Genomic DNA, 24768 nt, shown 5'->3' on the forward strand with positions numbered 1-24768 from the left:
TTACCTGAACATAAATGAAAAGTGGAGAGAGCAACTCTGTCATTCGAGAGGAAGAAGCCGAGAGCTGAGTCAACATAAAGAGGAGGAAAATAATGGTGACCGTAAGAGTCAAATACTGGTAAGATTAAGCCACTTAATCTGTTTTATTTCTTTTTCCTATTTGGTTGTTTTTGTTTGGAAAAGCTAGATAGAAGCTCACTGTAAGAAAATGTACATCCAATCAGATGTAGCTGTAACTCAGTGTTTAAACTTGTCCTGGATTCTGAAGTGATTTTGGAGACAACAGCATTTCACTGGAGTAACAAAACAAACTATCGGTGTGGTACAAAGTTCAGAGGAAATGGGAGGGAAGTCGTTTTAATATCTGACATGTAAACATCTTCAACATTGTGTGTGTGTGTGCGTGCGTGCGTGCATGCTCGGCAGGGTTAGCTGATACTACTCACGACGCTTCTTCAGACTGAAGCACGCCATCACAGGGAAAGTTCCAGATGCTGTGGTGAACGGGACTATGGGGAGGAAAGGTAGGACCTCTGTCTCTTCAACACCTTCTCTTTAGAATTAATAAAAATTTATATATATATATATATATAAAGCTTGCCAATTTCCTGAAATGGAAACAAGGACTGAAGAGCTCTGTATAATAATAATGTGCTAAGGGCAGACAAAAGTACAGATGCCTACCAATATTTCAAGGCACCTTTCATGCATGCTAGAAAGTTATGGGAAATTCTTAACAATGAAAAATACCTTATTATGACAAACATAAGCTCAAACGTGGACTTCTAATAGTAATAAACAAGCCAGGGCCTAGATCTAGCATATTATATGGTGTTTAGTCTCATCTACATCATCAGTACATAACAAAGATGCTGTTAGTCTCACCAAGCATTAGGTCTAATAAAATATATCACATCCAAAGCCCACATCCAGATCCACATTTTAATGTTGCACAGAGCTTTCACACTAACCTGATATAACATGTTTTCCGCACACATGGAAATGCTTTGTTGGCATCCAGTCTTCCCGTTTAACCAGAGCTCGCTCTTTTCCTTGACTCTCTAGTTTCACCAAGAAGTGGTGAAAAGTTAAAACAGGCTTACCTGTTTTATGTAACCTTATCTGTTATTACATCCAAAAGCACTACAGGTCTCTGGCACTGTTCTTTTAGATGTAACTTCTACAAGTTTATCTGTAGATGTTTACTGAACTGGGCTTACAATCACTCGTGTACACTTGTGCCAGTCATTATCCAACAGAAAGCTTGCCCAGCAGTATGGCCACATGAATAAATCCACATTTACAATGATGTTGTGTGAAAGGCCCCAACAGGCAAATTAGAATATTTAGAGGATTAGATTTAATCTAATCTGCATGTCTTTGGATTGTGGGAGGAAATCCACGCAGGCACAACATGAACATGTAAACTACACAGAAAGGCCCCAGTCGACCATGAGGTTCAAACCCTGAACCTCCTTTCTGTGAGGTGACTGTGTTAACCACTGTGCTACCATGCAAACATCATTTTTATTAGAATTCATTTTCACATTCAAGAATTTTCTTTTAAGAGTGCAAAACACCGATTTTACATATCATTCTTTTAAATAAAACAAAGCTGGTGCAAAAACATTTCTGATTTCAGATTAAATCTAAACCAAAGAACAATTAATAACTGTTGCAATAATTAATTAATTAGTCTTTTTCCAATTCCCTTCTGTATTTTTTTTTTTTTTTTTTTGCCGGTAGACTAAGCTTGGAGGTTGCCATTTTTAAATCTTGTACTGTGTATCATAGGAACACCGTCCTCTGTTTGCGTAGTGGAACATAACATAAGACAGGCTGAGGGAGAGCAAATCACCCGCCCTTAATAGTCTAATCTGTAATATTTCTCTCCTGTAGATTTGCACTGAATTGATTCTCGAAAATACAGAACAATGTGTGCCCTGTATCAGTTCAACACAGAACACATCGTTTAATTTCAGGATGATTCTGTTATTTTATGGGATGGTTGGCAGCCCTGTGACATCCTACACAATTGCGTGCTTCCAACTTTGTGGCAGCAGTTTAAGGAAGGAAAACATATAGGTGTCATTGTCAGGTGCCCACATACTTTTGGCCATATAGTGTAGCTTGGGATTTAAGATAAATTTGAAGATGTTTTTTTTTTAAATGTATTATATGTATATATTAATGTATTAAATGTATATACAGTAGAAAATGTGCATGAAAATCAGACACAATCAGTTTCATACAGTATGTTTCACAGTTAATATGGTTTATACTGGTACCACATTTGTATCCACAATATATAAAGTATAATAAAAGCATGCATTATTAACAGGCTCTACATTTCACTGCACATGATATGAATGTAATTTGACATGTATTTCAACTGCAGTGCATGATACACATGGCACAACATGGATTTGACACTGAAAATCTAGCTGTTTTGTGCTGACAGAGAGCAATACAGTAGACGATAAATACCACTGCTTCTGAATTTCAGTATTTAATGGTTCTGAGTTAAAGTGCAGTTGTCTTTCTTTCTGTCCAGGATGCTTCGAGATTGAGATCGATGGCCATCTTGTGTTCTCCAAGTTAAAGATGGGAGGATTTCCTTATGAGGAGGATGTAAGTGTGACTAATGCAAGGCTGACACTTGCACGACTTTTGGCCACGATTTTGTCGTGGCAAGTCGTGCCATGGGGCGGCACGGTGGTGTAGTGGTTAGCGCTGTCGCCTCACAGCAAGAAGGTCCAGGTTCGAGCCCCGTGGCCGGCGAGGGCCTTTCTGTGCGGAGTTTGCATGTTCTCCCCGTGTCCGCGTGGGTTTCCTCCGGGTGCTCCGGTTTCCCCCACAGTCCAAAGACATGCAGGTTAGGTTAACTGGTGACTCTAAATTGACCGTAGGTGTGAATGTGAGTGTGAATGGTTGTCTGTGTCTATGTGTCAGCCCTGTGATGACCTGGCGACTTGTCCAGGGTGTACCCCGCCTTTCGCCCGTAGTCAGCTGGGATAGGCTCCAGCTTGCCTGCGACCCTGTAGAAGGATAAAGCGGCTAGAGATAATGAGATGAGATGAAGTCGTGCCATTTTGGGGCACGAACTGGGAGGCTCCCGCACTGTTCACGACTAGTTCACGCATAGTTCACGACGAGTTCACGAATGCGTGCCCGTCCACATTCACGAACTGGCACGACGAGTTCACGCATAGTTTGCGCATAGTTTACGCACTTCCCGCATTGGCACGACGAGTTTGCGCAATTCGGACGGTGTCGTGCCGACTTGGGCACGCCATATAAAAAGGGGGCCTCCCCAACCCCTGGTCATTTTTGAATTGGCTGTGGAAGAGACAACATGCTGAATACCAGAGACACAATCATTGCAGAGAAGAGAAGATGCCTATACCTGGCAGCTGCTCTAGCCATTGTTGAAGAGCAGCAGAAAAGGCTGGAAGAGGCAGAAGAGCAAGAAAAGGCAACCCCACCTCGAAGAAAGACACAAAGGAAAGTGTGGGTCCGGGAATGGTTGACCAGAAGGCACAAGTTTGGACAGTATGACAGTCTACTGACTGAACTCCACAAGGAAGATCAAAGGGGCTACAAAAATTACCTCAGAATCACACCTGACCTGTTCCAAGAGATGGTAGAGAAGTTAACCCCTCGCCTCCAGAAGCAGTCCACCTTCATGAGGGAACCGCTTCAAGTTGGACTCAAGCTGGCTGCCACCCTCCGCTTCCTAGCCACTGGAAATTCCTATCCAAGTCTGCAGTACAGCTTCAGGGTTGAAGCAAGTACCATCTGCAAGTTCATACCCGAGGTGTGTAAAGCCATCATCGCAGTCTACAAGGACGAAGTGCTGCGCTGCCCCAAAACTGAAGAGGAGTGGAAGGAAGTTGCTGCCAGGTTCCGCTCCAGATGGAACTACCACAACTGTCTGGGGGCTGTGGATGGCAAGCACATCGCCATGAAGAAGCCACCCAATGCTGGCTCTTACTACTACAACTACAAGGGCTTCCACAGCATTGTACTGATGGCAGTGGCAGATGCTGCCTACAAGTTCCTCTATGTGGATGTTGGGGCAGAGGGTGGTGCGTCGGATGGAGGAACATGGAGTAACTGTTCCCTGCATGATGCTGTAGAAGAGAACAGAGCTGGAGTGCCTCAACCAGAACCACTCCCTAATGATGACCAGCCAGTGCCCTATCACTTCGTAGGGGATGACGCCTTTGCTCTCCGAACCTGGATGATGAAACCATTCTCCCATTGGTCACAGGTCCTAGGAGAACGCATATACAGCTACAGGTTGTCTCGTGCCCAACGTGTCGTGGAGAATGCCTTTGGAATTTTGTGTCAAAGGTTCCGTTGCTTCTTGACGATGATGCATCAGCACCCTGACACCATCAACCTGATCACCATGTGCGCCTGTGTCATACACAACCTCATCCTCATCAGATACCCACACGCAATTTCAGAAGTGGACCGCGAAGATCCGGACACACATGATCTGATCCCTGGTGGATGGAGGACTGACCGACACCTGCAGGGGCTGCTGCCTCTAACCGGCCATCATACCCAGAAGGATGCAAAGGATCAGCGAGACTACCTGTCACATTACTACATGTCCCCTGCTGGTGCTGTCCCTTGGCAAGAAAGAATGGTAGTAGCTTCATGAGCTGCATCCACAGTTGTTCCATTTTTGAAATAAAAGAAACGAAACTCCCCCCCAAAAAAAAGTCATGAAGGAATAGAAAATAAAAGACATTAAAGAAAAAAGCAAGAAAAAAAATTAAAACACTGAAAAGAAATAATGAGAAAAGATGATTCCTCCACCCCCCCCCCAAAAAAAGAAGAAAAAAAAACAAAGAAATCTATTCGTGTCTCACTCTTTTCTTTTTCTTGTCTTTGGGGTTGGGGAGGGGAGTGTCTTTCCTTCTTTTCTTGGATTTCGTTTTTTTTTGGGGGGTGAGGGGACTTTCTTGCGTTTCTTTTCCGTTTCTCTTTCTTTTCATTTCTTTTTCGTTTTTTTTGTTTCCTTTTTCTTTTTTTGGGGGGGGGGGCCCGGAGTGGGGGAGGGAAGTTTTTTTTCATTGTCCTTTATTTTTTCGTTTCTTTTTCATTTTTTTTTTCGTTTTCGTTTCTCTTTAACTTTATTTCAATGTTACGAAGAAAAACAAGTGTTTTGAAATAAGATAACAATCTATTAACATGAAAACAGCAAACAACAAATCGCAGTCCAACTATTTACAAATATTTAGAAGTCTCTCAATGGCTCTGACTGCCAAAAGTATCTCACTTTGTAAAGTCTCTCACTCAGTGTCCTTGCTGGTGCTCGTACCGCTGCCTGAGGATACCCATTGGACTGGTGGTGTGTCGAGTTCCTTGGAGGTGAAGAGGGTTGAGGGTGAAATACCCTCTAGGCTGCTGTCGACGGACCCCGGGGTCAGGTCCGGGAAGCTGAGTGGTGTTACAGGTGTCTTGAAGGTGGCTGACAGCAACGACGACACTGAAGGTGTTGGTGAAGGGGCCTGGACAAGGGTGGCTGACGGTGCAGGTGGCATCCCTGGTTCCCACTCCATGGTACGGGTCCAGGAGGACTGGCCTGAAGACTGTGGTGACTGGGGCGGCATCCAGGTTAGAGGTGATGGCTGACTGGTTGGAGGTTGCTGCCAGAACTGCTGCTGCTGAGGGGGCTGCCAAGATTGCTGCTGCTGTGGGGCTGGCCAGGTCATGGGTGGTTGTTGCTGTGGCTGCTGGAAAAGCTGACGCCGCTGCCTGTAGCGGTGGATAAGGTTGAGGCAGTCTATCTGGAATTCATGCCAGGAGTTCTCCGGGATGCCCTGCATGTGCCCTTCAAGCAGGCACGCAAAATCATGTACGGTCTTCTGTTGGCCGGTGTAGGAGTGGCTGGCCCCCAAGGAATCTGCTTTGGAGAGGATCTGAAACATACAAACATTGGAAAAATTTAGTACAGCATTTCAATGCAACATATTGCACGTCATGTCAAGAGCAATGGATTAAACTTGAATACAATCTGCATGTAGACATTGGGATTCTCACCTGCTTCACTGCATCACTGAGGTCGCCCTGGGTCACTCTGGTGTCTGCGGTTGTGGTGGCTGTCTCTGTTGTTGGTAGCCTGGACCGCTTCCCCTTGCCCTTGCCCTTCCCGGTGGTAGTAGATGCTTGGCTCTGGGAACCTGTGGACTTCACTTCATCATCGTCATCGTCGCTGGTCATCATTGCAGCTGACTCTGGGACAGCAAACTGCTCACTGGGGACTGTCTCTCCCCGGACGATGTGTTGCATCAGGAAACTCCAGGTCTCCATGATATGGTCGTCACGGGCACTCCTCTGTGGCTGGCCAGCCCCACTCTTCTTCTCCTTCTTCATAATCTTCCCCACCCTGGTTCTCATGTTCTTGTAGTGCTTCTTGCATTGGGGACCAGTGGCAGGAGGCTCCAGCTGCTCTCCGACTCGGTCCCACCGGCTGTTCTTGGCCGCCACGTTGAGCCACTCCTTCTGCTTCTTGTCATACAGCTGGGGGTTCTCTTTCACAAGCTCGGCCAACCTCAACTCGGTCTCTTCTGTCCAGCGGTACTCAGGGATTTCTTTCTTGGACACCCGGACCCGCTTCTTCTGCTGCCTGGTAGCCTCGTCCTCACTCGATGGCTGTCTCTGGCTTTCGAGTGGATCCTGCTGTGTCTCCGGGATAACATCGACACTTGATATGGATGACTGGGGGGAATGATCTCTCTCAGCGGTCTCTGCCTCTGGCCTGTCGGCTTCTGGCCTTCTCTGCTTTGCTCTTCCTCGTGTTTGCTTTGTTTTTTTAGGCATGTTGTCTCTGTGATATAAGTTGTCTCCTCGCTGGTAATCTCTGGAATGGCGAGAAGTGTCCGGGAAGCCCTATATATACCCCCGCACCGACGCAAGCGCCACTGTCGCGCAGTAGTCGTGAACTGCTCGTGAACTCGTCGTGAACTGCTCGTGAACTCGTCGTGAACTGCTCGTGCATGCGCAAACTGTTCGTGAAGTGCGTAAACTAGTCGTGAACTGCTTGTGCTATCAATGCGTGACCGTGTCAGTGGGAAGGCACGGCCACACTGCGACGCACACCAATTCGTGAACATGTCGTGAACTACTCGTGAACTCGATGTGAGCTGTTCGTGAACTATTCGTGGCAGTTCGTGACAGTCGTGGCATGGCGCGCACTTCCACGCACTGGCACGCATCCTCCCGCATCGTCCCGACGAGTTCACAACGAGATCACGAACAGTTTGCGCATAGTTCACGACCCGGTCGCGAAATTTTGTCGTGACCAAAATTTTGAACATTTCAAAATTCTCGTCCCGACATGGCACGCAGTCACGACGGGTTTACGCACACTTCACGCCAGTTTACGACTAGTTTGCGCACTGGCACGACTCGAGTCGTGCCAATGTGTGCCACGGAATCGTGCAAGTGTCAGCCTTGCATAAGAGGCAGAATATGTTGCAGCGTGTCTTTTTTTCCCCTCTTAGTCACGATGCTTAAAGACACTTTCCAAAGCAATTTGGCTTTGGATACCTTATTTGTTTACCTTATTTGTTGTTTAATTTAGGAATTTTGTGATACGAGAAGCATGCCAATGCTCAGTGTACAGTATAGATTTTCATATTTCCTGTCCTGTGAGATTTGTTCTTGATCAATGCAGTTTGTTCCTATTCAATTCAATCAAGTCTTTTTCCATTTGTTAGAATCTAATCTAGACTCATTTTTTTAATTCTTACATGTCGTTAATTGTAGTTTATGAGCATGATTGATTTGCACAGTGTAACTTTTCTTCTCTGCACCTTTCCAGGTGGTGGCTGCTGTCATCCAGGCTCAGAACGGCAATCTCGAGATGCTCACTAGAAGCTCTAAAGTGTGCGTCGTCATCTAACCTGCTGACCTTTAGCCCCTGCCCACTGCTATTATAACCACATCTCGTAATCTTTCATCAGGTTTATGTCACTCTGACTATTTAGGTTTTCACTCCCCCCCCCCCCTTGTGTCTTCTTGTTTCTCTGCTCCTGCACCAGACTTTTTGGACTTACATGATTACTGTAACTGAAAATGTGAAAGGTTATGGTATGAAGACTACATTCCAAAGTCCTTGACTGTAGGAGCTGAGTGACGAAGGGACACTATGAGGGACAGGACAGTGGGATTGACACAACTCAGTTCCTTTATGTAATCCTACATTAAATTTGTTCTCCATGCTTATGCAAACAAATCATATGCAAATGTATTACTCTTTACCTGCACACTACACTGATTAAAGATTAAATTTTAATTTACTGTTTTATAAAACCTGCTCTAAATGGAATAAATCTGAAATCTCAAAATCTTCATTATCTAAGAAGTAATAATACATGATAAATTCTCAATTCTGAATATAAGCGAATAAAATAAATCTATGTATGTCCCTGAACAGAGAAGTGTGTGTGTGTGTGTGTGTGTGTGTGTGTGTGTGTGTGTGTTCATAGACTCAACTGAAAAGTTTCCATAACAACTTTTTGTTGTTCAAAGCGCAAGGTAATATGATCAGGACTTCATCGTCAATATTGCACGAGAAAACTCACACAAATAACTTTTTAAAATACAGTCAGTTTTATATTAGAGGTTGAATGTTTTATATACTTGTAACAATTTATTACATTTTCAGGTTGATTAGACTTTAGTAGATATTTAATGTTTTCTTATACTGTTAAATTTTGATAATATCAACTTTTAACTGTTTTATTAGATGTAACTTTCATTATTTTACATTTCATACACTGAGGGCAGCACGGTGGTGTAGTAGTGAGCACTGTCACCTCACAGCAAGAAGGTTCTAGGTTCAAGCCCAGCGGCTGACGGGGGCCTTTCTGTATAGAGTTTGCATGTTCTCCCCGTGTCTGCATGGGTTTCCTCCGGGTGCTCCGGTTTCCCCCAAAGACATGCAGTTAGGTTAACATGGGATGGCCTTGAGCTGAAGTACCCAAGAGTGGCAGCACGCATGTACGCAGTGGCTTTGCTCTCATATGATGAAATAAATTTCATTGTACATTTGTGCAGTGACAATAAAGACATTTTATTCTAACTAACTTCTCATCTCATCTCATTATCTCTAGCCGCTTTATCCTGTTCTACAGGGTCGCAGGCAAGCTGGAGCCTATCCCAGCTGACTACGGGCGAAAGGCGGGGTACACCTTGGACAAGTCGCCAGGTCATCACAGGGCTGACACATAGACACAGACAACCATTCACATTCACAGCTATGGTCAATTTAGAGTCACAAGTTAACCTAACCTGCATGTCTTTGGACTGTGGGGGAAACCGGAGCACCCGGAGGAAACCCACGCGGACACGGGGAGAACATGCAAACTCCACACAGAAAGGCCCTCACCGGCCACGGGGCTCGAACCCGGACCTTCTTGCTGTGAGGCGACAGCGCTAACCACTACACCACCGTGCCGCCCTATGTTTAATAAAGTGTTTTCATCATTTAATTAACTGTTTTCTCTTTTTTTTAATAGATCCGAATAAAAATTTATTTGCTTCCATGTGAGAGTTCAGTGTGATTTATTCCCAATTCTCCTGAATGTTATTGCTAAACTTTGAGGTTCAAATGTAAATCTAGACACAGTTAGTGACTCTGGCTGTGGGATTAGTACTTTAATTAGATTAGAAACCATTTATCTACTGAAGAAAGATTGAAATTTTGACAATTAAGTTTTACACACATGGAGTCTCCTGTCCAATATAGCAATATGGTGTTTAACTGTGTCTCTGTATTATATACTACTGTATTACCTTAAACTTAATAGTGCATTTGCATATGGCAGCTTCTTCAGATACAAGGACTAATCATATTAATGCTGAAGTGAAATGAAACTAAATGGATGTGCAGTAAACAGTAAGAGCAGAAACACTGCAGGGGTTCGTGATACTGTCTGATCCACATGGTTCTCTGATTTACAGAATAATATTCCTCATTAAATCCATTTCAGATGGTATGATTTGATTAGTAATGTCACCTGGAACATTACAATCAATAGAATTAATTCAATGGGACATTTAATGAAACAAAAGAAGAAACACAGACTGAACACAGTTTATGTCACTCATCCTTCACTCAGTAAAGTTTCCTTGTGGGAATTTTGTGTGTTCTGTGCACGAAAAGTGAAGAATTGTTTTAAAATATAACGTAGAGGCCTCTTGGAAGGATCTAGCCTGCCTTTAGGTGGGTGGCACGGTGGTGTAAGTGGTTAGCGCTGTCGCCTCACAGCAAGAAGGTTCTGGGTTTGAGCACAGCGGCCGGCAGGGGCCTTTCTGTGTGGAGTTTGCATGTTCTCCCCGTGTCTGTATGGGTTTCCTCCGGGTGCTCCGGTTTCCCCCACAATTCAAAGACATGCAGTTAGGTTGATATGGGACGGCCTTGGGCTGAGGTGCCCTTGAGTGAGGCACCTAACTCCCAACTGCTCCCCGGGCGCTGTTAGCATGGCTGCCCACTGCTCTGGGTATGTGTGTGTGCTCATTGCTCACGTGTATGTGTGTGTTCACTGCTTCAGATGGGTTAAATGCAGAGAGGAATTTCACAAGTCTGCTTTAATATTGACAGATCTTCGATTAAGGTACGTGAATCCTTTCATCATGGCACACCTTCAGCCTGTTCAGTGTGCTGAGTGCAGGATGTTTAGTCATTCTTCCTCCATTGCTAGCGATAGCTTTATTTGTGATAAGTGCAGATTAGTGTCCAGGCTTTAGAGAAGGTCAGTGAGCATGAGAACAGTGTAGTTTCTGTAGAGGAAAGTCTGGATGCCCTAGGTGGAGTTAGTAATCCCCCAACTCTGGCATTAGAGCCCTTACAGCAGGGCGAATGGGTGACGGCTCAGTGGCATAAGCAGAAAGCCAAAGCTACCGCTGAGGCTCGCCCACGGGAGCACCACTCCTCTCCACATCACGTGTTGAACAGGTTTGCTCTCCTCGTGATGCACCCGCTGAGAAACCTGAAAGAGCTCTGGTTATAGGGGACTTTATCATACGGCACGTGAAATTAGCTCAGCCTTTAGGGGCACCAGCAGCTTTAGTCAGGTGTATACCGGGAGCCAGGGTGCCGGACATAGCAGGTAATTTTAGGGTCCTAGGCAAGCACAAGTTCTCAAAGATAGTTATCCATGCAGGAGCTAATGATATACGCCTTCGTCAGTCTGAGGTTACTAAGAGTAACTTTGTAGATGTGTTTAAATTAGCGAAGGCGATGTCTGATGCTGTAGTATGCTCTGGCCCCATCCCAATGCGGCATGGCGATATAGCTTACAGCAGGTTATGGTCGCTGCAGGCTTTCGTCTAAACGGGGGAACAGGGGCGCTGCGCCCTCTTACTCTCGGCGTGCACCCCCTTACCGACTCCGTGAAAACATCCCAGCAACACTACGTGACAATGTGTCTGATCATCAAATACGTTATAATTGCTCCAAAAATATTCCAATCATAGTAGATACACCGCCAGACGGTGCAAAAACAATCCGAATTGGCGTTTTCCAGACTGAGGCACCATGTTGTTTAGTTGTTTACTTGTCGCGGCTGCTCTCGCGAGATTTGACATGGGTTACATACAAGGTCAGCTGACTTGTAGAGCGAGATTTCTCGAGACTGAATGACCTTTCACCCACCGGCGTGGGAGTTTTTGACAGAAGTAGTTAGCGAGTTGTTTTTGTTGACACTTGGGCATTTAAAGATGTCATCCCGCGGCACGAAGCGGAAGAAAGCCAAAGACTGTCCGGGGCAGAAGAAGATTACTTCTTTCTTTTTCAATGTTGACAGACAATTTGTTACAATTTCCCTCTCAGATAGCCTCAGAATGTCCCATTGGAGCATTTTTCAAAGGCTTTGCATGGCGGGGGGGGGGACAACCAGCACCATCCCCCCCCCCCCGCTTCGCTCCCTCGCCATGGTGAGCGCCCTCATACTAAATTTTTCTAGAAAAAACCCTGGTCGCTGAACTGCTGGCTGTCCAGGTGGTGCTCTGAAAACAGTGTGGGCTTTATAGATAATTGGGGTAATTTTGAGGGCACTGCTGGCCTGTTAGGGTGGGACGGTATCCATCCCACTCAGGAAGTTGCTGCTCTCATTTCCTGCAGCATAGGTCATAGTCCCAGAACAGGCCTAGTTAATTTCTGACAATCCAGAGCCAAGGCCAGGGAGCAGACAAACAGGCTAAACCGACTGTCTGCTAGCTGCACAGAGTCGTCACTCAGGGTCCACTACATCGAGACTGTGTCTGTTCCCCGAGCTAAACAAAAAGGTAGAAATATTCAGAGAGTTTGTTCCAGTAACCGAATGAATATAAAATTCGATCATACTGACTGTACAGCCGCTGCCAGCACCATTGATCTAAAGGTGGGGCTATTAAATATTAGATCTCTTACATCTAAAGCACTAATGGTTAATGAACTCATTACTGATCAGGAGTTTAATGTACTGTGTTTAACTGAAACATGGATTAAGTCAAATGAATATATAGCATTAAATGAAGCAAGTCCTCCTGGATACAGTTATATACACCAGCCTCGTCTAACTGGCAGAGGAGGAGGCATCACGGTTATTTATAATGATTATCTAGGTGTAACACAAAAACCTGGTTATAAATTTAATACATTTGGAGTTCTTCATACTCATATAATGTATGTAGCCTCGAAAAATAAGTCTACCCAGTTAATTCCATTACTTATTATTTACAGGCCCCCGGGGCCATATTCTGAGTTTCTTTCTGAATTTGCAGATTTTATCTCAGATCTGGTTATTTCCTTAGACAAAGCTTTAGTTGTCGGAGATTTTAATATTCACTTTGATAACCCAGAAGACCCTTTAAAAACAGCGTTTGTGTCCATTTTAGATTCAGTGGGGATTAATCAGAATGTCATAGGACTGACCCATAATGGTGGTCACACCCTCGATCTAATACTAACATTCGGGTTAAACGTAGACAATATAGTCATACTTCCACAATCTGAAATTATCTCAGATCATTGTCTCCTCTCATTCAAAATATGTCTGAGTAATAATATATGCACCTCACCACGCTACTGTATTAAACGTACTTTCACGTCAACTACTGCACAGAGCTTTATAAATGATCTCCCAGAGTTATCAACTTTGATTGGGTCACTGTCAGCCCCTGCAGAACTTAATCAGGCAACTGAATGCTTAGAGTCAACATTCTGCCATACCTTAGACAATGTAGCTCCTCTTAAAAGGAAAATGGTCAGAGACAAAAAATTAACACCCTGGTATAATGATGACACTCGCACATTAAAACAGACCACTCGAAAATTGGAACGTAAATGGCGTCAAACAAAATTGGTAGCGTTCAAATTAGCATGGAAGGAGAGCTTCCTGAAGTATAGAAAAGCTCTTAGTGCTGCGAGATCAACATATCTCTCTCCCTAATAGAAGATAACAAAAATAATCCTAGATTTCTATTTAATACTGTAGCAAAATTAACCAGGAATAAGTCCACTATAGACACATGCACACCTGAAGTATGTAGTAGCAACGACTTCATGAATTTTTTTAATGACAAAATTGAGAATATCCGACAAAAAATTCAAACTACTAATTTAAGGTCAGACAGTGTAAGTGACCCTGTAGTTAACAATATAACTGTATCACATCATCAATTAGAATGTTTTACTCCCCTAAAAGAAACTGAATTACTTTCATTAATCTCGGCATCAAAAGCCTCAACTTGCATACTAGATCCCTTACCTACACATCTATTCAAACAGATAACCTGAAGTAATTGAACCACTTCTAAAAATAATAAATTCTTCTCTTACAATTGGCTATGTACCTAAATCCTTTAAACTAGCAGTTATCAAACCCCTGATTAAAAAACCTGACCTTGATCCCTGTCAGCTGTCCTATTATCGGCCAATATCAAACCTCCCCTTTATCTCCAAGATCCTTGAAAAAGCTGTGGCACAGCAGTTATGCTCATATTTACATAGGAATAACATCCATGAAATGTATCAGTCAGGATTTAGACCTAATCATAGCACAGAGACAGCTTTGGTTAAAGTAGTAAACAACCTACTGTTGGCGTCTGATCAGGGCTGTGTCTTGCTACTTGTGTTGCTTGACCTTAGTGCAGCATTTGATACCATTGATCATTCCATTCTTCTGGATAGACTAGAAAATGTTGTGGGAGTTAAGGGAACGGCCCTCTCCTGGCTCAGGTCTTATTTAACTGATTGTTATCAGTATGTTGATATAAATGGTGATATTTCTAGACGTACTGAGGTAAAGTTTGGTGTTCCACAAGGTTCTGTCTTGGGTCCACTGCTTTTTTCTTTATATATGTTACCTCTGGGTGATATTATTCATAAACATTGTATTAGTTTCCACTCTTATGCTGATGACACACAGCTGTATGTTTCTGCAAAACCTGATGAGAGACACCAGCTTAATAGAACTGAGGAATGTGTAAAGGACATTAGACACTGGATGCTTATTAATTTCCTTCTGCTTAACTCTGACAAGACTGAAGTACTTGTACGAGGACCACATGCAGCTAGAAGTAAGTTTTCTGATTACACAGTAACTCTGGATGGCCTTTCTGTTTCTTCACGTGCAGCAGTAAAAGACCTCGGAGTGATTATTGACCCCAGTCTTTCATTCGAAACTCACATTAATAACATCACCCGGATAGCTTTCTTTCATCTCAGAAATATTGCTAAGATAAGAAATTTAATGTCACTACATGACGTGGAAAAACTAGTTCATGCTTTCGTTACCTCCAGGTTGGATTATTGTAATGCCTTACTGTCTGGATGTTCCAATAAGTGCATAAACAAGCTCCAGTTAGTTCAAAATGCAGCAGCAAGAGTCCTTACTAGAACTAGAAAATATGACCACATCACCCCTGTCTTATCCACACTGTATTGGCTCCCAATCAAATTTCGTATTGATTATAAAATACTACTATTGGCCTTTAAAGCACTAAATGGTCTCGCACCACAGTACCTGAGTGAACTTCTGCTCCTCTATGACCCGCCACGCCTACTTAGATCAAAAGGTGCAGGCTATCTGCTGGTACCTCGTATAGTGAAGGCTACATCAGCGGGCAGAGCCTTTTCTTACAAAGCCCCACAGTTATGGAACAGCCTTCCAAATAGTGTTCGGGAATCAGACACAGTCTCAGCATTTAAGTCTAGGCTGAAAACATATCTGTTTAGTCAAGCCTTTTGTTAATGGTGTTTATGAGGTAAAGGTGTAGATCTGGAGGGTCCTCAGACGTAGAGTGTTTTGGTAAACTGGGATGTATGGATGCTGCCAGTCCCCACTCGCTTGCTCACTCGAGTTTGTTGACGGTGTAGTGGCTGCTGCTTTATGTCCTGGGGCTCCCTCATGCCTGTGTTACCTTCTGGCTCTCCCCTTTTAGTTATGCTGTCATAGTTAGTTGCCGGAGTCTCTGCTTGTACTCAGTGCAACATGTATACTGTTCCTACTTATTCAGGTGACATTGGGCATACCTAACAACCTGTGTTTTCTCTCCCTCTCTCTCTCTCTCTCTCTCTCTCTCTCTCTCTCTCTCCCCCCCCCTCCAAATCTGTCCCTCTGAGTTACATGTTCGTCCTGGGATTGAGAAGCTGCCCTCTTCTGCTCCTCAGACCTGCTTGATCCATCCTGGTGCCCTGTGTCTGGTTGGAGTCTCATCGCATCGCTCCTGTGGAGGACGGCCCTATGAGGACAGTTGAAAGTCACACTTGGAGGACGCTCTGGACTCTTACAGTAATGCTTTTATGGCTGAGGACTACAGTTGACTTGCTAACTTTAGGACTGCAGTTGTCATGAACAGTTTTGCACTCAAGTTTCCATCAGTGAAGAGTTATAACATCAACAAAACTGACTTATTGTTAAAACTGTTAATATTATAGTCATGTTGTCTGTTGTTGCCCAAATGAGGATGCGTTCCCTTTTGAGTCTGGTTCCTCTCGAGGTTTCTTCCTCATGTCGTCTAAGGGAGTTTTTCCTTGCCACCGTCGCCACAGGCTTGCTCATTGGGGATAGATTAGGGATAAAATTAGCTCATGTTTTAAGTCGTTCAAATTGTGTAAAGCTGCTTTGCAACAAAGTTTATTGTTAAAAGCGCTATAAAAATAAACTTGACTTGACTTGACAAGCGTGTGATGAATAAAGTTGTGCTTTCTTTCTTTTCTTTCTTTAATAGTTAAATTTTATTTAATAGTCATTTAACAGCCAACTGTATTTTACATTTGCCTGACACGTTTATCCCAAGACACTTACAGCTGAGACAAAATACAACTGAGCAGATGAGGGTTAAGGGATCTGCTCAAGGACACAACAGTAGAAGTAACTGAGATTAAACTCGCAACCCAAAGCCTTAATATTCATTGAGATATTTTTAATGTGAATCTGCAGATTATTGTGAAGATTATTGACAGGCTACATAAAAGTGTGTCATTTATAATAAATACATTTAAAAAGGTTAAAAACAGGTTCTCTGTTGTAAACAAAATGTATTACAGGCTCATCATATAATAAAAATAAATGAATTAATTATATTGTATAAGCTCATATGGGCGAACAACAAATGTGGCCTCGACAGTTGAAATGGATTTTCATCTTCCGGCACCTTCCTGGCATCTCATCTCATCTCATTATCTCTAGCCGCTTTATCCTGTTCTACAGGGTCGCAGGCAAGCTGGAGCCTATCCCAGCTGACTACGGGCAAAAGGCGGGGTACACCCTGGACAAGTCGCCAGGTCATCACAGGGCTGACACATAGACACAGACAACCATTCACACTCACATTCACACCTACAGTCAATTTAGAGTCACCAGTTAACCTAACCTGCATGTCTTTGGACTGTGGGGGAAACCGGAGCACCCGGAGGAAACCCACACGGACACGGGGAGAACATGCAAACTCCGCACAGAAAGGCCCTCGCCGGCCACGGGGCTCGAACCCGGACCTTCTTGCTGTGAGGCGACAGCACTAACCACTACACCACCGTGCCGCCTCACCTTCCTGGCATTCAGATGTAAATTAGTTTGTGGGATCTGTAGTCAAATCATCTGCACATCATCTGCAGTTATTCTCTAGCAATGTTTTCATGAGTTTTTTCAGGTTTATCAGGGCTTAGCATCACTCTAAATGCAAATAACAAAACAGGAAAAATAATAGCTCTGGTTCAGTCAGCAACATGAAAGATCTCCAGTATGAACACTAATAAGGAGCTGATACGTGGAACAGAGTGTTGTTGTGTATTATACAACTACACTCCACCACCCAGTTTGGCACGTAGGTACGCCTTATGCATGAACTCTGGCAGCTGATAATAACTCCTCACAGTGTGCTTGTCCTTGTGTAGATAGAGCCTATCACTGCCTGTTCTGTGGGTGTGTTCACACACGGGCAACATTTTGATACTTCAACGAACAAGACAGGCGTCAAATTCAAATACAGCATCAAAATATCACCAAGGCTTCCATATTCATGATTAGCTTTTAGAAAAGCAAAATATGTGCAGCTATTGTCAGTGGTCTCAGCCATATTATCCATACTGCCTGTAGGCTACGAGCTTGAAAATTCTTATTTTAATGAAAGAGCCAACAACTATTCACAAATATTATTCAAAAAGTATTTATCATATGGGTGGCACGGTGGTGTAGTGGTTAGCAGTGCCACCTTACAGCAAGAAGGTTCTGGGTTTGAGCCCAGGGGCCTTTCCATGTGGAGTTTGCATGTTCTCCCCATGTCTGTATGGGTTTCCTCCGGGTGCTCCGGTTTCCCCCACAGTCCAAAGACATGCAGGTTAGGCCAATTGGTGGCTCTAAATTGACCGTAGGTGTGAATGGTTGTTTGTCTCTGTGTCAGCCCTGCGATGGCCTGGCAACTTGTCCAGGGGGTACCCCGCCTCTTGCCCATAGTCAGCTGGGATAGGTTCCAGCTTGCCTGCAACCCTGTAGAACAGGATAAGTGGCTACAGATAATGGATGGATGGATGGATGTTCAAAAGTAGGGGACAGCATGGTGGTGTAGTGGTTAGCACTATCGCCTCACAGCAAAAAGGTCCTGGGTTCGAGCCCAGCGGCCGACGGGAGCCTTTCTGTGTAGAGTTTGCATGTTCTCCCTGTGTCTGCGTGGGTTTCCTCTGGGTGCTCCGGTTTCCCCCACAGTCCAAAAACATGCAGCTTAGGTTAATTGGTGGCTCTAAATTAACTATAGGCGTGAGTGAATTGTTGCTTGTCTCTATGTGTCAGCCCTGCAGTGACCTGGTGACTTGTCCAGGGTTTACCCCACCTCTTGCCCATAGTCAGCTGGGATAGGCTCCAGCTTGCTTGCAACCCTGTACAGGATAAGCGGCTACAGATGCTGGATGGATGTTCAAAAGTAATTATCATACCCTTCTCATCAAAGGAGTGATTCTGATTAAGCCCCAAATAAAGATAAGCTGTTTCTGTCTAATTTTTTTTACCTCTTCTTGGTTTCATCTGACTGCTGAAGCCATAGTTTGTGGAAGAGCTTACAAAGCATGTACAGGATCTCACTGTTGAAAAGTATTGATCAGGATAGGGGCACATCGAGAAGACCATCATCAACAAGTGGAGTAAACCGGGCACCATAATAACATTACCAAGAACAAAACATCCCACCAAAATTGAGAAAATGACAAGAAGAAAACATATCATGGAGGCTCCCAAGAGACCAGTGGCAACATTAAAAGAGCTCCAGAAATATCTGACAAGTACTGGTCTCTCTGTATATGTGACAACAATCTCTCATATTCTTCACATGTCTGGGCTATGGGGTAAAGTGGTGAAAGAAAAGCCCTTCTCATGCCTAAATAGCCCTCAACTGTGTGAAAAATTGTGTTATGGTCTGATGAGACCAAGGTAGAATTTTTTGAGCATAATTCTAAAAGATATGTTTGGCAAAAAAACAAGCTAGTATTAGTATTATCATGCAAAGAACACCATACCCATGACAAAGCATGGTGGTGGCAGCATCATGCTATGTGTAGTTCCTTGTGTCTGGCTTTACCAAGCCTTTGTTTTTGTGCTGCTGATTCTGGCTTTTTTTTTTTTTAAATTACACTTTGCTTTTTAATATTACCTCTGACATCCTGTTTGTGCTTTGTCTGATCATTGCCTGTTTTTTGACTCTGCTTTCTGTGTCATGATTTGGATTTGTCTGCTAGTTTGCCTGAATAAACTCTCTTTCAGCTTTTACATCTGTCACCTGCATTCCTGACAAAATCTTCTGGTCTGAATAGAGAGTGGCCTACAAACCTCAAGAGACTTGAAATATTCTTTAAAAAGAAGTGGTCAAAAGGGTGCCAAAATGTCTGGATTTAATATCTGTAGATAGAACTTGGTTAACTCGAGTTAAGCAAATATACTGGTGCATCTTGAAAAATAAGAATACTGTGAAAGTTTTTTTTTCATGGCTTAATTCAAAAAGGTAAACTTTCATATATTCAATACAAGTGAAATATATCGAGCCTTTTTTGTTTTAATTTTGATGATTATGGCTTACAGCTCATGAAAATCAGAAATCCAGTATCTCAGATTATTAGAATATTTTCTAAGATCAATCAAAAAAGGATTTACAATACAGAAATTTCCAATTTTTCAAAAGTATGTTCATGTATCTACTTAACACTTAGTTGGGGCTCCTTTACCACAAATTACCACATCAATGTGGCATGACATGCAGGCGATCAGCCTGTGGCACTGCTGAGGTATTATTGAAGCTTAAGTTAATTTTTGGGTTGGGTGTTTCTCATCTTCCTCTTGACAATAGACCATAGATTCTCCATGGGGTTCAGGTCAGGCAAGTTGGCTCACCAGTCAAGCACAGTAATATCATGGTCAGCAAGCCATTTGGTAGTAGTTTTGTCACTGTGGGCAGGTGCTAAGTCCTGCTGGAAAAGGAAATCAGCATCTCCATAAAGTGTGTCAGAAGATGGAAGTGTTACGTTTGAAAACGTGTAGTGAATAAAATGAAGCACACGGAACACAGCGGGTGAAGTTTAACTCCTCGTGTTTACTTGCTAGAACCCCGAACCGCGGGCAAGACCCAAGCAACAGAACACAACATACTCAGACATAACACAATGCTTTAAGCATAATCGAACTGGCCTGAACTGGACATAACATTTCCCCCCCTCCTACTGAATTTCAAGCATGAAATGTAGATTCAAAGTTCAAAGTCCTCCAAGTATGCAGGACGGGCTCGAGTGTGGACGGGCTGCGGGGAGGCACAAAACTGTGAGTGGGTGGTCTCAGATGGGCTAGTACTAGTACCCATTGTCGGTGGCAGGTTGATAGGTGTATCTGTGATTTCCTCAGGGGCTATCTGAGGTGCCTGCTCAGGGGCTGAAGTATAGTGGCTAGCTGGAGGAATGACATGTGGTGTCACAGGTGGTGTGAGCTTTGGAGGTGCCACTCTGCGGAGACGACTTGCATGCCAACGGCTGCCATCACTGAGCAGGAAAGTGGCTGGGCCTAGCTGGCGAGTAACTTGGAGAGGGGCTGACCAATATGAGGCCAGTTTGTTGCCCCTGTGGGGCCTGCAGACCCTAACCCACTCCATGGGCTTGATGTCAGGGGCCTTAGCACATGCTGAGTGGTCAAATGCCTGCTTCATGCGCCTCTGCTGGCGAGTGACAGAGGCCTTGACCCTGGGTGGCGGCCTCCGGGGCGATTCAGGGCTCAGTCTGTCCAGGGGGAGGCGAAGCTCACGGCCGAGCATGAGGAGTGCTGGGGAGACCCCTGTTGTAGAGTGTTGGGTGGCCCTGTAATGGAGTAGTGTGTGACATAGGGCCTGTGGAAAGGCCCAGCCCTGGACCAGGTGTGCCCTGATGCTGTTCTTCAGTGATTGGTGAAAGCGTTCAACCCCTCCGTTAGCTTGGGGGTGGTAGTACGCTGTGCGGATGTGGCGGATACCCTTAGCTTTGAGGTATGTGGTGAACTCGGATGAGGTCAACTGTGGGCCATTGTCGGTTGTAATAGTGTTTGGTAGACCCCAGCGGGCAAAGAGAGAGTCCAGGAAGTCAATTATAACTTGCGAGGTCACTGAGCCAGTGGTGATGAGCTCGGGCCATTTTGAGTGAAGGTCATATGCAACGACCAGGAAGTGTTGGTGGTGGGGTACACCCTGTATTTCTCCACAAATGTCCAGCTGTAGATGGTCCCAGGGCTGAGTTGGCCAGGCTAGTGGTTGCAGGGGTGGGGGCGGCTGGTGACCTGTCTTGCCACTTAGAAGGCAGGCTGAGCAGTCCTTTACTAGGGCCTCGATTTCTTTGTCTATACCAGGCCACCAGACCAGATCTCTGCAGCGCTGCTTCAGCTTTACAATGCCCAGGTGGCCCTCATGAGCCATGGTTAGAACACGTGCACGCAGGGCAGTAGGGATGACGGTGCAGAGGCCATGTGCCACACAAGTCTCATTCCAACAGGACAGCTCCTGCTTTACCCTGGAGAATGGAGCCAGCTCGTCGGGCACCTTGTGAGGCCAGCCATTCTGGATGTAGTCGCGAAGCTGGGAGAGGACAGGGTCAAGCTCGGATGCCTCTTTTAGCTCTTGCAGCGATACTGTGGTCTGTAATGGGGTGTGTAACATCTGGACCATGTCCTGTTCAGCATGCTCTGAGTCAGTATGCGTGTGTGTGACAGGGTGTGGTGAGACGGAGCGCGACAGCAGGTCAGCCACCACATTATCTCGGCCAGGGGTGAACTTCAGGTCGAAGTTATATTGGTGCAGGCGGTCGGCCCAGCGGTGTAGCCTTAGTGGTCTGTGGCCTGTCCCAGACGTCGAGAGTAAAGCAGTTAAAGCTTGATGGTCCATTCTCAGGGTGAAAGCACGGCCGTAGAGGTACAGGTGCCACCTCTCGCAGGCCCAGATGCAGGCTAATGCTTTGCGCTCACCTACGGAGTACCGCTGCTCAGTAGGGCTAAGTGCCCATGAGGCAAAGGCGATCGGCTTCTCCACACCTGCTTGCACCTGTGACAATACTGCTCCGATGGCTGTAGCCGACGCATCACATGTGACAAAGGTTGGGCTGGCAATGTTGAAGTGGGCTAGCACTGGAGTTGTTGTGAGCTGAGTTTTGAGTGTGTGCACGGCATCAGAGCACTCCGGTGACCACACCCACGGCTCCTCCCTACGCAGCAGTTGTCGCAGTGGAGCAGTAATAGCAGAGTAGTGAGGGAGAAACTTCAAGTAGTAGCCCGTCATCCCCAAAAAGGAGGAAGGTGCGCAGCTGAGGTGGGCTCTGGGATGGCCAGAATCACTTCCACGTTCGAGTGAATTGGGGAGATGCCTTTTGCTGACACCTGAAAACCCACATACTCAATAACTGGTGCAGAGAAGACGCACTTTTCAGTGTTGAGGGTAAGTGTGTGTTTGCTGAGGGCTGCAAAGACTCGGTGGAGGCGGTCGTCATGGCTCTCAGGGGTGGCCCCATGAACCACAACATCATCTAGGTAAATGGCCACGCCTGGTATGCCAGCCAAGACAGTTGCCATGATCTTTTGGAAACAGCTGGGGGTGGAGGTCATCCCGAAGGGCATGCGGGTGTAGCGGAACACCCCAACATGAGACACAAAGGTTGTCAGGTTCCTGCTGCTGGGGTGGAGGGGCACCTGCAGGTAGCTTTGCTTGAGGTCAAGTTTGGAGAACACTGTTGAGCCATGAAACTGAGCAGTGAGCTCCTCTGCAGTTGGAAGGGGAAACTTATCTGGGATAATTGCCTTGTTCACTGCACGCAGATCGACACACACACGTAGGCCCCCAGACTTCTTCTTTGCCACTGCCAGGTTTGAGATCCAGGGCGATGCATTCACAGCTTCGATGACGCCATCGTCCAGCATCTGCTTGAGCTCAGTGGTGACATCATCATGGAGAGCCAGAGGGACGCGGCGGAGGGGTTGTATGACTGGTTTGATGTCGGGGTTCAACAGAGGCTGGTGGGCAAAGATGGTGAGGCAGCCCAAGCCCTCGAACAGTAGTGGCCGCTTTTGCTGCCATGAAGTGGTGACAGCCAGAATTGCAGTTCCCTTTGTGTCCACCAGGGAGAATCCCAGCGCTGAGAAGAGGTCCAGACCCATCAGGTTGGCTCCACGACGGGAAACTTGGAAGAGGAAACTGGATACGACCTTATTGCCATACCCCACAGCCAGTTTAATGGACCCCACTAAATCGATTTTTTCATCCCCATAAGCTGACAGGGAGGTAGTTGGTGCAGACAGGGGCAGTGCACTAAAGAAAGAGTTGCATGTGTGCATGTTCAGGAGAGACACGCTTGCACCAGTGTCCACGAGCAGTGGGATACACACATCATTTAACTGCACAGAGCATGTTTTGAATGAAGTTGGCTGTGAGTTGACATTGTGAATGACACTGGGGGCATGTGACGTGGCTTGGTCTGACACTGGAGCAGAGTGGCACACAGTGGCAAAGTGATTACGTTTACCACAATTTCGGCAGATTTGGCCACGAGCGGGACAATTTTGGGCTCTAGACTGGTGAGAGGACGAGCCACAGTTATTACACGGCTGTGGAGGAGGCTGTGGGCGTGGCCGGGGGCGAGATTGACGTCGAAGCATTTGGATTGCAGGAGAGTCGGCTGCCTCCTGGCTAGCCTCCGGTGACGGAACGGGCATGGGTGAAGGAGCGGGGGCGTCTGCGATTGCTTGTGGGTTTGACAAAGCTGATGTGTATGCGGCTGCACTCTCTATTTGTAAGGCAATAGTCATGGCTTTCGTAAGTGTTAAATCATCAGCTTCCAGCAGGAGAGTTTCATGCACTTTTGCATTGTTTGTATGCTCAATTAGCTGATCGCGGATCATCTCATCCTGCAGTGCACCGAATTTGCATGAGCTGACCAATGCACGCAAGTTTGCTACATACTGATGCACAGGCTCACCAGACAACTGATGTCTTTGACGAAACAGAAATCGACGCAAAAGGGCGCTCTGTGGGGCAGCATAGTGGGCATTCAGAAGTTCCAGTGCTTTTTTGTAATCACTAACGGTACCTGACTCGAGTGCTCCAAGCACACGCTGACCTTCGGCTCCCAGGCAATGCTGCAGCAGCGCTTTCTTACGTGCGGCAGGCACATTGGTCAGTCCCACTGCTAGGAGGAAGGTTTCAAATGACTGAATCCAGCGGGTCCAAGGAATCGGTGGCTCACCTGGCAGTGCGAGGAATGGTGCGGGTGGTGGTAGGTTTATGTCAGCCATCCTCGTCGCCAATGTTACGTTTGAAAACGTGTAGTGAATAAAATGAAGCACACGGAACACAGCGGGTGAAGTTTAACTCCTCGTGTTTACTTGCTAGAACCCCGAACCGCGGGCAAGACCCAAGCAACAGAACACAACATACTCAGACATAACACAATGCTTTAAGCATAATCGAACTGGCCTGAACTGGACATAACAGGAAGCATGAAGTATCTTTGCTGTAAACTGGCCTTTATTGATAACATTTGCAACATTTTGCACATCTGGATTATTTTGCTACCTCATACCAATCATGCTTACTTACTTACAGGTATATTTCAGCCACTAATTTGAAGATGCCCTGCAAGAAACATTTAACCAAAGCAGCTCTTTGGCAGCATCATTACAAAAATGAATGACTCAGTGGAAAAAAACAAAACAAAACCTACATATCCAACTGATCAGAGGAGGACCGTGAAGGGGAAGTCCTCTGAAAAGGGAATCCCAACCA

General features: G+C 45.4%; 1 long non-coding RNA gene across 1 annotated transcript; it reads left to right on the forward strand.

Moving 5' to 3' along the window:
- On the forward strand, positions 1 to 9566 carry LOC132869311 (uncharacterized). Its single transcript, XR_009650931.1, has 4 exons — positions 1 to 118; positions 427 to 524; positions 2555 to 2631; positions 7841 to 9566. It is a non-coding gene; the product is annotated as an uncharacterized LOC132869311 (long non-coding RNA).
- Positions 9567 to 24768: the final 15202 nt, after the last annotated feature.

The sequence above is a fragment of the Neoarius graeffei genome, chromosome 20 (assembly GCF_027579695.1).
Source record: "Neoarius graeffei isolate fNeoGra1 chromosome 20, fNeoGra1.pri, whole genome shotgun sequence".
NCBI classification, from domain to species: Eukaryota; Metazoa; Chordata; class Actinopteri; order Siluriformes; family Ariidae; genus Neoarius; species Neoarius graeffei.